Source organism: Triticum aestivum, chromosome 4A (assembly GCF_018294505.1).
Source record: "Triticum aestivum cultivar Chinese Spring chromosome 4A, IWGSC CS RefSeq v2.1, whole genome shotgun sequence".
Taxonomy (NCBI): Eukaryota; Viridiplantae; Streptophyta; class Magnoliopsida; order Poales; family Poaceae; genus Triticum; species Triticum aestivum.
In genome coordinates, this window is record NC_057803.1 from 601,676,561 (window position 1) to 601,692,994 (window position 16,434).

At 42.3% G+C, this 16,434-nt stretch overlaps 1 long non-coding RNA gene across 1 annotated transcript; it reads left to right on the top strand.

Moving 5' to 3' along the window:
• The first annotated feature begins 8,293 nt into the window (after positions 1–8,293).
• On the top strand, positions 8,294–15,983 carry LOC123087417 (uncharacterized). The gene is made up of 5 exons (XR_006441342.1): positions 8,294–8,429; positions 8,544–8,667; positions 13,424–13,543; positions 14,497–15,026; positions 15,121–15,983. It is a non-coding gene; the product is annotated as an uncharacterized lncRNA (long non-coding RNA).
• The last annotated feature ends 451 nt before the right edge of the window (positions 15,984–16,434 follow it).

Sequence of the window (16,434 nt, forward strand, 5' to 3'; positions counted from 1 at the left end):
GCGGAGTGCCACGATCAATGGTAGCACTACGGGGCGGTGCACACGTGGCTAGGTGGCGAGGTTGGCTGCAGAGGTGCCTAGCCAAGATCCACCCCATCTGTCGGTGTAGGTTGTGAGTGACTTGGGCTGCGGGCGGCTGTCCCTGGCTCTGCGACGAGCTGGTGGGGGTGGCCGCGTAAGTAGTGGCGGTGGCTGGCTAGTCATGCAGGTCTAGTCCTCGTCAAGACCTTCCTGGTCTGGTGCATGGATGATGTCGGTTGGCGTGAGGAGGCATCTCCGGAGAGCACTCTTGGCTACTGCTAAGGGTCTGTTTATTGTCCCTCGACGTTGGGCGAGTGGCTGCGGGTGGCCACGCGGGGATGTGTGTTGGCTACCGTGGTGAGCGACATGGGGTGTGTTCAGCGGGGACTGGGGAGGTCGGTAGGACGGATGGGAGGCTCTGACATGGTCGGGCGACCTGTCGCGGGCGCTGGTGTGTGCCGGTCGTGGATGCGTCCACTCCTCCTTCTTGCCCTTCGAACGCGGTCAGGTAGGGGCTCCGTTGGTTAGGGGTGGTCGGTCGGGCCAAAGCTGGGGCCTTTGGTCTGTGACGGGGTTGTCTAGTCGCAGGGTGGCGGTCCTGGTGGCAAGAGGCGCGGTGCTCATGGCGGAGCGCGTGTCTCGGGTGCGTGCAGGCATCCATGGCCACCCGGGTGGCATGGTTGTAGGTGGTCGATGTATGGTTTGGCGGTTGAGGCGAGGTGGGTGAGCGTCGGGGTGCATTACTTGCCTGGCTCTTCTGCCAGGACGACAGTGGTGGCGTCTACAGGTGTTGTGTCCTTCATGAAGGCTCCGCCGATGTTATTCCCGTCTCCTCCGATATGCTCCTGGTGAAAATTTGATCCTTGTTTAGACAGACTAGTAAGCTTGCGCGTGCAACGCACGTCAAACGTTGACCAATAGGAGTCACACCGGTATAAAATAAAATAAAAAATTCAGAAAAAATAAACTAAATTGATACACAAGGTTGTGAATCGGGCACTCAGTTTGTTTTCCAAAAGTGAGACATCACTCTGGTCATGTTGTTGCATATATATTGTTTAATTTGTTTGGTGTTTTCATAGGTTGTAAAAGAATAGAAAGCTAGTTACTTTTGACCATAACTTCATGTCTGGGCTAAGTTGGAGCCAAAGCCGCAGAGGGAATTGGAGAGTATATATTCTTCTCGTGTCCAGTGAAGCTGTGATTAAAGAAAAAGGAATTGGGACGGATGGTTTTAGGCTTTTGTCCCCCTTGACAACCACTTTTTCCATCACTTATCACAAATCACTCGACCAAATCCACCGGCGGTAACAATACGGTATCTAAATGGTCAGGTTTGTTATGTTAGAGAAAAATGAGATTGCTCAATTCCACCTGCTCGCGGAGACCATATATATGTGGAACACCAAGTAATTAATACCCATGCAATGCTGAAGTGGCAGGACATATGTGGCCGTTCAGCCACTTGCGAAATGGTTGACACATTTATGCCTCTGATGCCTCTGATGGAGCACGTTGACACATTTAGTCAACTTGGCATGCATCACGCAACACCGTTCGTACCCCGACAGGGGAAAATCACACATTTGAACTAGTGCTCCTAGTCTCTCCAATCCATAAAAAGTGTCGTCCATTTCGTACTAAATTAGCACAAATTTTGTACTAAGTAGGCAACATTTTTTATGAATTGAAGAGAGTAATGTCAAAGAAGGGCTGTTGACCTATATTCACAACTGAAAAGATGAGCATGTATCTCTTTTATTTTTACCGGCTACTATTAATTTACGGTTGATGTTTGGTACTGCCTCTTCTCCGGTATATACTAGTCCCTCCGTTCCACAAAACAACTCACATATATTTTTTGAGTTTGTTCCACAAAACAATTCGCTTTTCTCTTGGCTCCCATACCCGGCCAATGTGAGTGGTCGGGCAGTAGAAACGAGAGCTGCTTTGGTCCAAGTGCACAAATTTATATGAGTTGTTTTGTGAAATGAAGGGAGTATAAGGCACACTCATATTCCTGTGTTGATAATTTAACCAATGTAACATGAGTTTCATATTACAAAAAATCATTAGAAATTTCAAATGCTCTATTTTCTAATGATATAATTTTTGTGATATAAAAATGATATTGAATTGATCTCTTTAGCGATTTAGGGACACACACGTAAGGCTTTTAAACCGGAAAGAAGGTAGTACAGCGCACGGAAAAAAGATACTCCCTCTGACCCATAGTACTTGTCTCAAATTTGTCCAAACATATATGTATCTATGCCTAAAAAGCGTCTAGATACATGTAATATTTTGACAAGTAATTCCGGCCGGAGAGAGTACTTATTTTTTTAATCCTTTGGATCACCTGTTGTCTATCTCACTTACACTGATAGATCATGGTTGACGCTTTAATTTACTATCACCTATTTAATTAATTCTTGGACAGAAAGATACTCCAAATGTTTCAAGTAATGCCACATAAGTAAGACGCTGGTGTGCTCTAAACTGCCACGCTATGGTTCCCAGCCGGAGGTTTCTAGCTGTATTACGCGCGCGAGAGTCTTTCCATTGTCGAAAAAGAAATGTATGCTAGCTAAACAACACATCTTTTGACTACGTCAATTGTTTTCTCTTGACATCTACTCCACGTGGTTTGACCATAGCCAATCTATGCTTGACTGGTTCGAAGCTGGTTCAATTCTACATATATACAAAATGACTAATCAAGATGTTAACTGCATCTTGACTATTACACTACATAGCAATTAGCACACGAGATGACTAATCAAGAGATATATACAAGTAGGAGCACGATATAATGCTACCAGGATATGCAAGACGTACAAGTACAACGGAACAAACCGTCCTGCTCGCCTTGGCACGCATTAATTCCAAACAATTCTGTAAGAAGACTAACAGATTCACAATGTGAAATTAAGCCACAAACCGCTAGTTAGACGCTCATCGTTTCAGCCACGCCGTAAACATGCTCTGCATTCTCTGGGAGGAACGAAACAACCAAAGTTTTAAGCATCTTCTTGCTACCTCCTTCCACTCCACATTTTCCATTAGCTCTTGCTGCATCTCAGGAACCACCTTGTTGCTCTTGTTCCTACCTTGTATCGCCGCGGGTGCTCCTGGCAATCTTGTCGCACTCGTCATGTCCACACATAGGTATGCACTACCATGGTTAGATCTCCAACTTATCTCGTACGTTGTAGACTCAACGTTATGATATAGATAGTCTATCGCCTTGGGCAGAAACATCTCGTCGAGCTGATCCGGGTGAACATTTACATGCGTCAAGTGTTGCTTCTTTCCATCGATTGCCTCTATCACAGAGCCCTTGCTTGTGGACTTGGGTTCCTGCAGAGAGTCATGAGGCATGAACAGAATTCCAAGCTTCAAAGGTCGGCAATTCTCCAAAGAAGCCAAGTCATATCTAGTGACTGACCCATGCAGGTTAGGGTACTCGGATGGTGAGACGTGACGCTGTAAAAAAACTTTACATACTGGTTCTGGAAATATGCTCGAAAGCCTCAATTTGTTTCCGCTGTTGCTTTCGTCGCCACAACAGGAAGACACGATCTTGTGCTCGTATCCTTGGCAACATAGAGGATCTGGGCGGGAGCATACAGCAAAAGTTGTGTTCATCTCATTCCAGTAATGTTCCGCGTTGACACTCATAACCTCATGCGGTAAACAGGAGAAATCTTGCGTAGGGAGCTGTGCGATCTCTTTAATGACAATTTCAGCCGTGGACTTGAAGTGAGGCGTCACCAATTGCAAGCACTTAACTGTAGTTCCGATTAGGTTTGTGCTCTCCGAGATGCGCATCATGAACTTGAGGGCAAAACTTTTCTCGGGCAATTTGCAATCTTCATAGACAAAGCATAGTATGGCCTCCAAACCACGCTCCTCGGAAGCTATGGGTTGTATGGTGAAGAAGTGATACTGGCCTCCTGGATGCAACACCATATATCGTATGGATTTTCCTTCAAAGATATGTCGGATGAGAGGATCGAAGAACATGTGATGTCGTGGCGTTCCGCCAAGCTGCACAAACCTGATAAACTCAGTAGCACCATCCGCAAACCTCTCGAATCTCCGAACAGAAGTTATGTTGTCCGAGCAATGATCATTTTTGCGGCCGACGAAAGAGGAGATGAATGTCTTGGTCGTATGTGCAATACGTCTAGGAAGCGAGGATTGCCTTACCATCTGTTTTCTCTCATCTTCTTCATGAAAATGTTGCCTGCATCTGCGAACCGCGTCCTCACAGTCCTGAGCAGCACGCTTCAGTTTCTTTCGCCAATGGAGCAGTGGCGTGTCCGTAATCTGCCACTTGTTGGATGTCTCGAGCGCAGCCTCCATCCTGATGCACGCCATCTCCAGCCTCTCTAGGCCACCTTCTGCGGCTTCATCCGTTTTATCATGGTCTTTGTTGGTGGCAATACCAGAAATGATTCGGCTGACTGCCTCCCCGACAATGGCAGAACTGACCATCTCTGCCATTTCTGTGCAGCTGAAGAAATGGAGTGTCATTAGATTATTATTTTTGGACTAAAGTCTTTGGCCTGTCACTAGATTATTAGAAGACATGGTGAAGCTAATTTCGTAAAAGAAAAGGGGCAGCAGCGGTGGCTCTTCACGTGGTGAGCCAGATGCTCTGCTTCTTGAGCATGCATTTACTGATGGATGAATGAACAGATGGAATGACGCTTGAATGTGATAAATCACAAAATTAATGGCTATACTCGATTCTTATTCAAGATTTCTCAATTTTTACTTGATCTGTGATGTCGCATAACACTAGAATAAGATGTCTGTCCATAGATTTACTTTGCAGGACCGCGGAACGACTGCTCCACATGCCTTTGCTGGCCGATGCTTCCTTAGATATGAGCTTATACAGAGTTCTGTCAAGAGAGAAGAGACTAATCCCTGGACAAGAATATTACAATCGCCGTATGTTAAAGGGGGTGTAAGCTTTCTAAAAAAAACGGGGTGTAAACAAGATTTTCTATCGGCATATTTCTTCTGAAAAATGATCATCTCCACCCACATGGAAATCCTGCCTATAGGCTATATTAATTCTTCCTAGTGCAGATTGACAATGGAACCTTTTTCCCTCAGAGCATCATAAATCCACACAGACACTAGTACGATCTATGCAAAACCTCTATTCTAGCTCCATGACGCAAAAGTCTTGAGGGCAAAATTAACTTACAGATACAAGTAGTATTGGAAAGAAACATCTATGATGAACTCATACTTGACGAATGACTTAATTGATACTCCCTCCGACCCATAAAAAGTGCCGCCCACTTAGTAGAAAGTGTGTACTAACTTAGTACAAAATGGGTGACACTTTTTATGGATCGGAGTGAATAGTTTAGGCGTGAGTGGATACCTGATGATGATGCTAAACGGTGATCTTGTTGCTCGGTATGATGGAATTCGGATGGAAGTTCGGATTTACTTTCCTTGTGTATTTCTTCTTGTTTCCTGCCGCTGCTGCATGGTTGATCTACTCTTGCTATACTCTTGTTGCCCTTCCGAGGCTCTCAGTTCTATTTCATCCCCACTCCTTGCTTTCGATTGGCCGGCTGTGGTGGAGGATCAAAGGAAATGAGCTACTGAAGGGTCAGCCAGCCTTCCTTTGACAAAAACAGTATCCTGATAGAACTTTTGCACTTGACTATTCTTCAAGGGAGTGGGTAAAGACTAAGGAGTAAACTGACCCTAACTTACAGTCTGGGGTTGGTGACGAGGCTGGCCGAAGTCAATGACGCAGAGGGAATTGAACTATTCTTCTCGCGTCTAGTGACGCTTGTGATAAAAAAAATCAGCAAAGCAGCGCTCAGATGGTGTGAGACCTGCGGGTGGCCGGCACGGCTGCGGGACGTGTTAAAGTTGTGTCGAATATTACTGTACAAGATAGGTTACAGTTGGACTTAGTTTTGGACTGTGTGTATACAAGATAGGATTTGTGTCCTAATAGGACACTTGTATCCTAGGGCTCTCATATATATCAGGGATAGACACACGATGTAACATATGCCAACATAATAGCACAAGAACGCGGGGGAGCCGGCGGCGTGTGCTGGTGCCCGGACGACCGAGGGTGCAGTATTGTGACGGTGTCATGGGGAGGAGCGCTTGTAGTCAGGCCCCGGGGATGTAGCCATATCGGTGAACCTCGTTAACAAATCTCTGTGTCGTGCTTGTGTGATTGCTTAGTTCTTGGTAGATCGACGGAGCGCCTCAGATTTATTCTAACAGGACGCGTGCGAGCGCCCGGGCTGCTTCCGCGTGTCCGGCCATGGCGTGCCCGCCGCTCTCTAGGCCGAGGTCTTCGTCATCATTTGCGGCGGTGGCGGGGGGCGGAGTATGAGCCGGCGGAGAGCGGTGGCGGCGCCGTCGGGCTCGGGTCGGTGTCGAGCGCGCTGATCTCGCGGCCGTCCAAGCACGGAGCGCGAGCTGGCGGGCGGCTCCCATGTGAGCGGCGGCGAGCCCGAGCTCCATGGAGGCGTCCTCGAGCGCGTCTCGAGTCTCCTCCTCCCCCGAGCGGTCGCCGGCGCGGGCAGTTGGCGTCCGCCATCACCACCCGCCGCAGGAACGGAGCTTGATTTTCTTTTTGAGGGCAAGTACAGATCTTTGAGTGGGACCTGCATGTTAGAGAGAGAAGGAGAGTGAGGGTTATGGGGTCAGGTTGGGTTAAGTCCAAGGTGGTTGGATTTAGACATTCGGAGGCTTGACATTACATTGGGTCCATTGTCAATATCGGAGGATATTGAGATTGATATTGAATACCAATACTCTCGTTTGGATGTTTAGGTATTTACAACCTAAACTTGATATTGAGTTCTAATGCCAAATCCTTTTTGGATGGTCAAAGCGATGAATTAAAGTTGTCTCATGAGTATGGTTATTATGTTTTTTATACACATATCAACATATTTTCTATTAACCTTCTGTGTCGAGTAACTTGAAACAATTAGATACACACGTGTGGTTTTCCAGACAAATTAGCAAAATATGTGGCTGCGTGAGAAGAACGCCTCAAAAACTGTGTTTCTGCGAAATTACTCCTTGAAAAAAGCCCTCAAAATCTGTGGGTCTGTAAACCTTCTGAATTAGATGAGCACTGTGTTTGTAAACTACCCCAGGTGACGTAACATGCCTCCCCCCTCACCCATTCCCCAAATTATCTCTGTTTACCACACAGGGACTATAGGGGCTGTTTGGTTTGAGCCCATAGTAGCCTTGCCAAAAAATTGGTTGAGAATTTTTTTGCACATGAGTTAGCCAACTTTGATCAAATAATGAACTAGAGTTGGTAGTTAAGCTTTGGCTCACCAAATAATTGGCTCTCATCTAAACAAGTACCAAATCTTCGTTAATGACCAAATATTTGATAAGGTATCATTTGATCACTATCCAAACATATACACATCGACTGAATGCTAGCTGGCCGCGGGCTGATTCAAACCTGTATGCACCCTGATCATCCAAGAAGCTACCTGGAAACATCATGACATGCGCCACAACCAATGGATCCAAGCTAGGAGATAGTACAAGTAGATTTCGAAAGAGGATAAACTCTATGTATATATTAGAGTAAATTTCACAGAACCACATGTTTTAAGGCAGGTTTCTCAACAAGCATTGACTTTTGCTAATTTGTCCGCAAAACCACACGTTTTGTGAACAACTGTCCCACTCCACCCAAAACACTAGTTTAAGCGTTGTTAACGGTATTTCTTACAGGTGGGTCCCACATGTCAGGTGCCACGTCTTTTTCATTAGACCCCATGGTATACCTGAATGACAGGTGCCCGGCCCGAGAAATGCCCAGGTATACCTGAGCTCTCCTGAATGACTCCATGGGGAGATCTCTGGGCGGTGTTTTATTTTTTTGAGAGGACACGAGGCCCAGCCAGATAGGCCCAAAGGTACATATTTCTGGGCGCTGCAAGGCTGCTGGCCTCTGCGGATAGTGGGGGATACTTAGCTCCGATGTTTCGCTAAAAAAAACTTAGCTCGGATGTGGTCCGTCCATTCGTGCTCAAGGACCAACAACATTTATCAAGGTTGGCAGGAACTCTCAAAAAACAAAAATCAAGGTTGGCAGTACATGCGGATTCCCTCTCTCGCGAAGCTCCACCCCGCGCGGATGATTTTTTCACGAGTCTCCCATGTCCATGTGGACCCACCACTTCCCTTTACTACTCTTTTATTTACTCTACCTGCCTTATCCTTTCGTTCCCGATCCCCTCGAGCTAGTGCATCTCTTTTTCTCTGGCCGGCGTCTCTATCTACGACCACGGCAGAGGCGAGCCGGAGCGAGGCGAGCCGAAGATCGAGCCGGAAGCACGGCGACGGCGAGGAGGTGATGAGCCGCCAACGAGGTAAGTCTGACTAGCTAACTTAGTCAGCGCATTATATAAGGGAGCAGATGCACCTAAACATGAGTCAATCGCATTAGTCATCGTCTCCTCCCAGAATCACTCCTTTTCAATCAGGAGAGCGCGGCTCATTGACGTGAAGGCCTTGCCGTTTCTCCGGCGAAGTGCTGGAGACGCTGCTGCAATTCGTCATCAACTTCAGACTCTAATTTCTCTACCGAGATGGCCTCTCCAAACGGAGGTATAATTTTCTACTGGCCACTAATTTCCGCATCAGATCAAATTGTGTTCATATATATTAGATAAGATTCATTAGCACTTATATAATCTCAGCAATTATTCTATCACTTGGTTCTCTACAAACATACAACTTGAATTAGACATCACCGATGCATGCAAATCATTAATGGGAGAAAGCTATTTCGTGCTTTCAACAAATAAAGGTTAGCGGATGTGCTGCTAGAACAACTCTCGCAACTAGCATGAATAGTAGAAGAATGGAATGGTTATATGGCTCTATGTAAATCCACCCATGGAAACCGGACAACAAAGCAAATAATGGAGAGCTAAGAATGGCATGTACATCAAATAAGATTTCTAAATTAGCTGTGGAAGATATTATGTTTTGTGGTATGTTCTGTCGAACTACTCAATATGGCATTTCATACAATGCAATTAAGAAAAACTGAAAATTTCTTAAAACCTAAATTAAATCATGCTATTCTTTGTTGACTACTGTACTTAACAATTAAGCATTTTAAAAAATGTAAAAATAAAATAGATCATGATTCAAACAACCAAGGTGCTGAGAACTTCTATTCGATGGCAAAGGGGGAAATCAATTTCTAGTAGAAACAATAGTATTTGTTTATGGAAAATAAAAGGAAACATCAACATAATGATCAAACACCAGATCACCGAATGATTAAACAAAAACCATTTTGTTCAGGGCCAAACGCTTTCATACACCGTCAAACGACACTGTCGACAACATATATGCAAAAAATATTTCAAAAATGAGAACGGAAGAGGAAAACATAACCAGTTAATTATACTGATATGAACTAAAACCCCCAAACAAGATTAAACTCCACAAATCTTAAACCTTAACGAGTAGCGCACTACAGCAACCCATTCTATATAGAATTGTATTCATCATACCTGATTCTGGTAATAAGACCTTCCTACATCCAAACCAAGGCTATCTAAAGATAAGATTTCCCAAGGCTCAAGCTGTTCTGAATGGAGTTCTTTTATCAAACCAGCTAGGTTGCCAAAATATCTTTGTTGAATCTGACTGTCCAGAAGTTCTTAGTACGCTACAGGTTAAGAGGATTTTCGGCAATAGCAGCATTCAAGCATCTTCTTTTGTTAAAGTTTTGTATTTCTTTAGCCCGAGAGAAGTCAATTTTGCTATAACAGTTGTATTTGGGTGGATGACAAGGCCACCAGTCGTAGGCATCATCCGAAACTATTGAACAGGAGTAACAAAGACGACTACCGAAGAACAATTAATGCGTGCAAAAAGGAAGATAATCACTACCCCACGAATTCCACAATGCCATCAAGAGGAAAGTTGAAAAAAGGAAAAAAAAGATCAGTTAGCTCCCTCTAGTGAATGCACACCAGTGGTGTTACGAATAGGTCTTCCTTCTGATCTCTAGTCAAAAGAACAAAAATAAATATCAAGTGGAGGATTACATAAAGTGGACTTACTAAGTGAAATAAGCAAACCATTCAATCACTAATATAGATTTGTGTAACCAGCTTCTTGACAAGGCCAATTACCATACAGACTGAATATGTGGACATACATGTACTGATTCTTCATTCTTGTACACACAGATATGCATATAGTAATTAGTACTATTCATGCACAACCAAACTATAAAAGGATACAAAATGTTCTTCATACATGAAATCCACTTAGCTGAGATCATTTCAATTCTGATAGAGAGAGCAGATATGTTCCAAAAATAATGGGAATACAAGATTACACCTGTCGTAAAAAATTGGAATGATCTAAAATTATGTGCGATATTTCATAAGAAAGCATCATTCATGAAGTGCGATATTTCTCTTGCTTTTATTCTTCTGAAGGGATAGCTCAACATAAGTTGAAAAGAAGCGACTAATGCCATTGAGTATTTTAATCAAACACAATGTGCCCAACTATATATGCCATCAAGTCTAATAAAACTGAACATGGTAAAACATATCCATATTGGTACCGTCCCTAGTAGAAGCTCCATGTAATTTAATGAGAAATGAAATTAGCATGAAAAAGGACCATATCCAGTTCAATTCTCTTTAATGGGATATGGAAGCACCCCTATGCATATCCCAAACGAACAATGCCCTATGGCGACACGGAAAATAGCATGCGCGACAGAATAATTTACTTAAAATATTAGAATACAAGTCGTCATGGCATCAAATAGAAGAATTTGTTTTGTAACTATGTATTTGCAGGACCTTTAGCAAATATTGCTGTGTTATGAGTATTCTGATGTGGGCCAAAATGGTGAGCATTTAAACATAAGCCCGAACTAATAAAACTGATAAGTTCTACTTTCAATAAACAGATGAACCTAGATGCAACAAAGCTCTTTCATTAGCCATGGGGATTATCAGTTCATGTGTATTGTGTTCTTTTTGTCGGTTAATGTATTTTCTTGTTTGTGAGGTAGTGTGCAAGTTTGTTATCAGTTCATATCTATGTGTATTGTTGATCACTGCTATTGCTCCTAGCTATCGATCAGACTGTGGTATTACTTCGGCTGCTCCATATAATTAGCCCCTTTGTTGGGTGAATCTCCTACTACTTTCTAGCTTTGGAATTGTAAAAACACAATAAGTTCACAATTTAAAAAGTTTTAAGTTCAACACAACGTCCTATATAAGTTTTAGGAAAAAGTTGAAACACACAAAAAAAACCCTAAAGAAATTCAAATGGTAACGTTCAAGTTGCGGGATGAAACAAGTCCAGAACAACGTTGAAAATGGTAGAGTTGACACACAATATTTTAATAAAATAAAATGTCATTCAGTTCAAAGATATAAAACCATGCAAGTTCGAGGACGATAATATCGTAAACCGTTGAAAAGTTACAAGGAAAACGATACCGCAAAAACAGAGTAAAAGTCTAGTATGTGAAATACACGCTCAGTACAAAACCATACGGCCATCGGTTCAAGTACAAATTTTTGGAACCATTCAAAACTACTGTAAAAAATACCTCAGTACAAACACATACATACATCAGTACAAGTATTCTGTTTTTTAGACAGGAAAAAACAACATGATGTGTTTTACCTTATTCAAAATTACTCTTAAACGGTTGCGAAGTAGAGAAAACGTTCAACATGACTAAGTTTCGCATTTCTGATAGCTATCCAACGGTATAATATTTGCCCCATTTCGACAAATTTAAAAAAAATCATGTTCAAAATCAAATTTGCGCATTTTCCATAGCTTTTCCATAGCTTTCCAACGCCGTATTATTTGCGTCAATCTGACAAACCTTTTGCAAAAAAAGCAAAAATACATTTCGCCCAGAATTTCACCGTTTTTAAAATTACATTTATATTGTATATAATTTGAAAAAACAGCAGATATATGGAAGGTGCGGATATTTACCAGCTTTCCAACGCCATCTTATTTGCTCAATTCCGACAAACCGTTTGAAAATTGAGTCCAAAATACGATTTGCATCTTCCGTTTTGAAAAGAACGGTTTTTCAAAAATTCTCTTAAAACATGATGATTTTGCAAAAAATTCCTATATATTTGTAATGTAGATGTCAAGAGTTTTCCAACGATACATTACACATCCCATTCCGACAAAAAAATGATCAGTTCGACGAGGTGAAAATTATCAGTACAACCGCCTGAAACCATCAGTTCAAATATTCTGTTATATGGGACCGTGGGGCTCACTTAAAAAGGCTAGCATCATATGGGAGCAAGGCGTGGATAACCTATACATATTCAATTGCTATATGACCGTTGCCTCTAAGAATTCTTTTCTTGGATAGCAGAGCAGCCGTAGAGAAGGCATGATTAGAACCTAGTGGCATCTGCCCCATTTAAAAACAAATCTATATTCTAAGGTGATTTAAAATGTTAAAATAAATTGAACCAAAATTTGATGTGTATAATTCCACAAAATATGTGTGCGACATAAAGCTTTTGAAAAACATATTGGATGTTTGACACCGAGATACATCGATTTCCTAGAACACCCAGACAAGGTATAGTCCCTAGCAAGCATCAGACGCCAACTATGGATCTTGATCTTTGCCGGTGCATGTAGGGACTAGATGGCCCTCCATACGGGATTTGATGCCGACCATGCTGGAAATCACACTCATAGTTAGACGATTTAACTAAGAAAATCCCATTCTTATTAGAGTGCAACGATAGAAAACCATTCATAATCCCCCTCAACCAACGGACTTCTTATAATTCTTTCTCTGTCCACCTGCCAGAATAATTCTCTGATGAATTCCTTCTACCATGATCAGGTCTCAATACTAATCAATTTCAAAAATTTCCCATCCTCGTCATAACCGTTTTTGCTTGGGCTGCCATTGGTGTTGTTGGGTTTCTTTGAAACTTTACTCAGTATGTTTCAATATATAAGACATATTACATTTTTAAAAGTAAACCTTTTTAAGTTTGATCAAATTTGTAGAGAAATATATCGAAATCCATAATAATTAATCGGTATAATTAGATTCATCATGAAATGAATTTCCATTTTTTTTTAAATTGTGGATGTTGACAATTTTGGCTCTGAACTTTGTCAAAGTTAAAGGAATTTGACTTTCTCAAAAATAACAGTGTGTTTTATTTTTTATGGTTTGATGATTTGGTGGGTCTTTCTCGATGTGATTCTGTTGTATCCCCGCTAAGAAACCCATAATTTCTGCGTTGATACCTGTATGTACTATATTAGTGCTACAATATCACATGGTGGCATTTCTTTCTTGTAGGTGGTGGGAGAGATGCGGAAGATTGATATGTTTTTATAGGCCGGTTGCTGTTGATTGATTTGAAAAAGGATTGGCTCTATAATTGTATACCTCAATCGAATTGAAGAGCTTCAAAATTAGGTAACAATAGTGACTTAAAATAATTGAATGGGAGAGCTCCTTGAGCAATTGTTGACCCAGTCAAAATTGAGTGACTTAATTTAAATTGAAGACCTTAATTAACTGTGAGGCCTAAAAAATTAGAAAGTAGTGTGTAGTATAAAATAATTGAATGTGAGCGCTTTGAAAAATTGTTGATGGTCAAAATCGGGTGACCCAATTTCAATTGGAGACCTTAATTGATTGTGAGCCTTTTAAAATTAGGGAGCTTAGTGTTATAGAGGATATTAATATTCTCTCCATTTCCGCCCTTCAGATATGGCCTCTTTAAAAGTCTGGATAGCGGACAATATGCTTTGCCATGTGTAAGAGCTTCCCTTTTTCAACTCACAGCTTAGGAGATCACCTTATGGATAGTACTTAGTCCTTAGAACTTGAGCACCAATAGAATCAGGTTCCAAAAGTAAACGCCAACATTGTTTCGATTACATTGGTATATTAAAACTGAGGGCCCGTATGCGGGTAGTTGGGCATGAGGCATTCCGTCTGATCATTCATGGCATTTTTGCCTGACGGAATTGACATTTTCATAACGGACCGTGGGTAGTTTGGGTCTGGGGCATCCTATCTTAATTATCATTCCCGATGTTCTTAATTTCCACACTGAAATTGACATTTCCTAGCAAAGGGAAGAGGAGCGAAAAATCGCCTAGAATATGTTGAGACAATATTTTTTTTTGCAGTGAACTCACATGAAACATAGAGTACAGTGTCGAAGGTGGCTAGAATGGATTGTACAAACAATCGCTCATTCATAGTACATATTAGATAGTAAAACAATCTCTTGTTACATCAAGGAGTGCCCCTTAATAATCTCTTCAAAGCAAGCACATGCGGTTAATCAGGTTGTGTTTATTCTATATATAGGAGTAGCGTAGTAATAATTTTAATTAATGTATCTTGTGCTTCGGTAGGTTCATGCGACAGGGTAAGATGCCAGCATGTCAACGCCGCAGGCGCCCGTGCCTCTCTGGAGCTTCATGTAGCCTCCTTCTCCCCAGTTTTGGCCCCACGAGTTCTTGATGAGCCAGTAGCTTGTCCCATCCTGCTCGACACCGTAGCCCACCAGGGTGACCGCGTGGTTAATTTCTGTGCCGCAGGCGTCGCCGGTCATGATGCCGCCATTGTACATCTGGAAGCTCGGCTGCTTTCCATCGATGCCGACGGACACGGGCTGGTTGTTGTGTTTAATTTGTCTAGGATGCATGATTTTTTCGCCTGTTTTATCATGGCTAGATTTCGAATCTAGCAAACTGCAGCGTTGATCACCAAAGAAAGAAGCTGCAGTAGTGATTCAGAGGACTGTATGAGAATGGTTGACATATCCTGTCTGGGCTGGGCTTCTGCTCTTTGCAAGCAGTGCTAATATATGAACAAACTTTCCGGGGATTCTCTTCTTCTATGGGTGGAAGGAAGCCGCAACGAAAGTTTGTCAGGAACTTCGGTCAGTCTTTTTTTCTTTAGGGAACTTCGGTTCAGTGTAGAGCAGAGTAGGGAAGAAGCGCCAAACTAACTCTGAACGAGCTTCACTCATGCAGATGTCTCGACCGGCCTAGGCTGCTGGGCTGGTTTCCTGACTTGAGTACCAAAATCCCGCCGGACCGTTCCGGCTCCACCGTCCACATGGCCGCCGCTGATGAACAAGTAAACCAGAATACGAGATGGGGTCATTAGTTAGTTAGTTACCCACTAGAGATTGATGGGTTGACATGCTCAGCTTCGTCCAATCTTGTCTCGTCTTCCCTATTCACCAGAAGCCATTGCTGACTGAATAATCTGGTCTACAGTATTAGTCTTCACAGATTGACGTTGAAAGCAAAACGGAGTTAATTATGTAGTGGCGTGCTAATTATATCCCCAACAACACACTAGACTGCATACAGATCTTCACAGTTCTTAAGGAAATCCTGCTTTCTCATGCTGAGCTACCATCTAAGATTGCTTTGGACGTCATTATTATGGGGGTGTTGGGACATGTATTGGGTGTTGGAACATGTGGACGCAAAGAAATGACCGAATCTTCTTGATTAGCAATCTTCTGCTGTGACTTGGAAGCTGCTTCCACTCAGACCTGGAAATTGCTACTCAAGAATGATCTCAAGATTCGGAATGATACACTCAAGACCTGAATCGCCTCAGTGACTGGATTGAGTCGATTGTCATATTTCAATGACTTCCTAAAATCTCATGAAGATACCAAGAGCAGGCTTTGGATGAATTTTCTCTCTGCTTTGTTCCTTCCTTTATTTTCTCTGTATATATACATTAAATTTGAATTGTATGGAAAATACAATAGAATGGTTGTTCTATGTTTCTTCGTATGTAAACTAAAAGTAAAAAGAGGTGTGCAGGTCCAAGAGAATAGGAATTTATTTTGTGTTCACCGATGAGCCCAACCAAAGAAGACACTGCCCTTTTTGCCGTTGACGTTGGGCCTTGTTGATGATGGGATCCTACTCTCATAACAGGCCTCTGCACCCCTGGAGCTGCTCCCCAACAGTCCTTTCTCTTGATGTAGTAGGTCACGAGCATCAACCCTAGACTTCATGACATGTACTATATCCAAAGAAAACACGAACATAGGCTAACGTCCAGCAGACAGTGAGGGCCGCATCATCAAGCGGATGGGGCCACTTGTCCTATTTAGAATATTTGTACAATTTTAGTAGTACAACGAGTTATGTTTTTTTTTCTAATACAGGGTAATTATGAATGTGATGTTTAAATGTAAGTCAAAGAGAAGCGTGTTTGTGTTGTTAATTTATAAAAGCCTAAAATAAACAACACACCATCTGATATGAAATAAATCTTCATACTATCAAGTCACGTAATACATGTCATAATAATAGTGG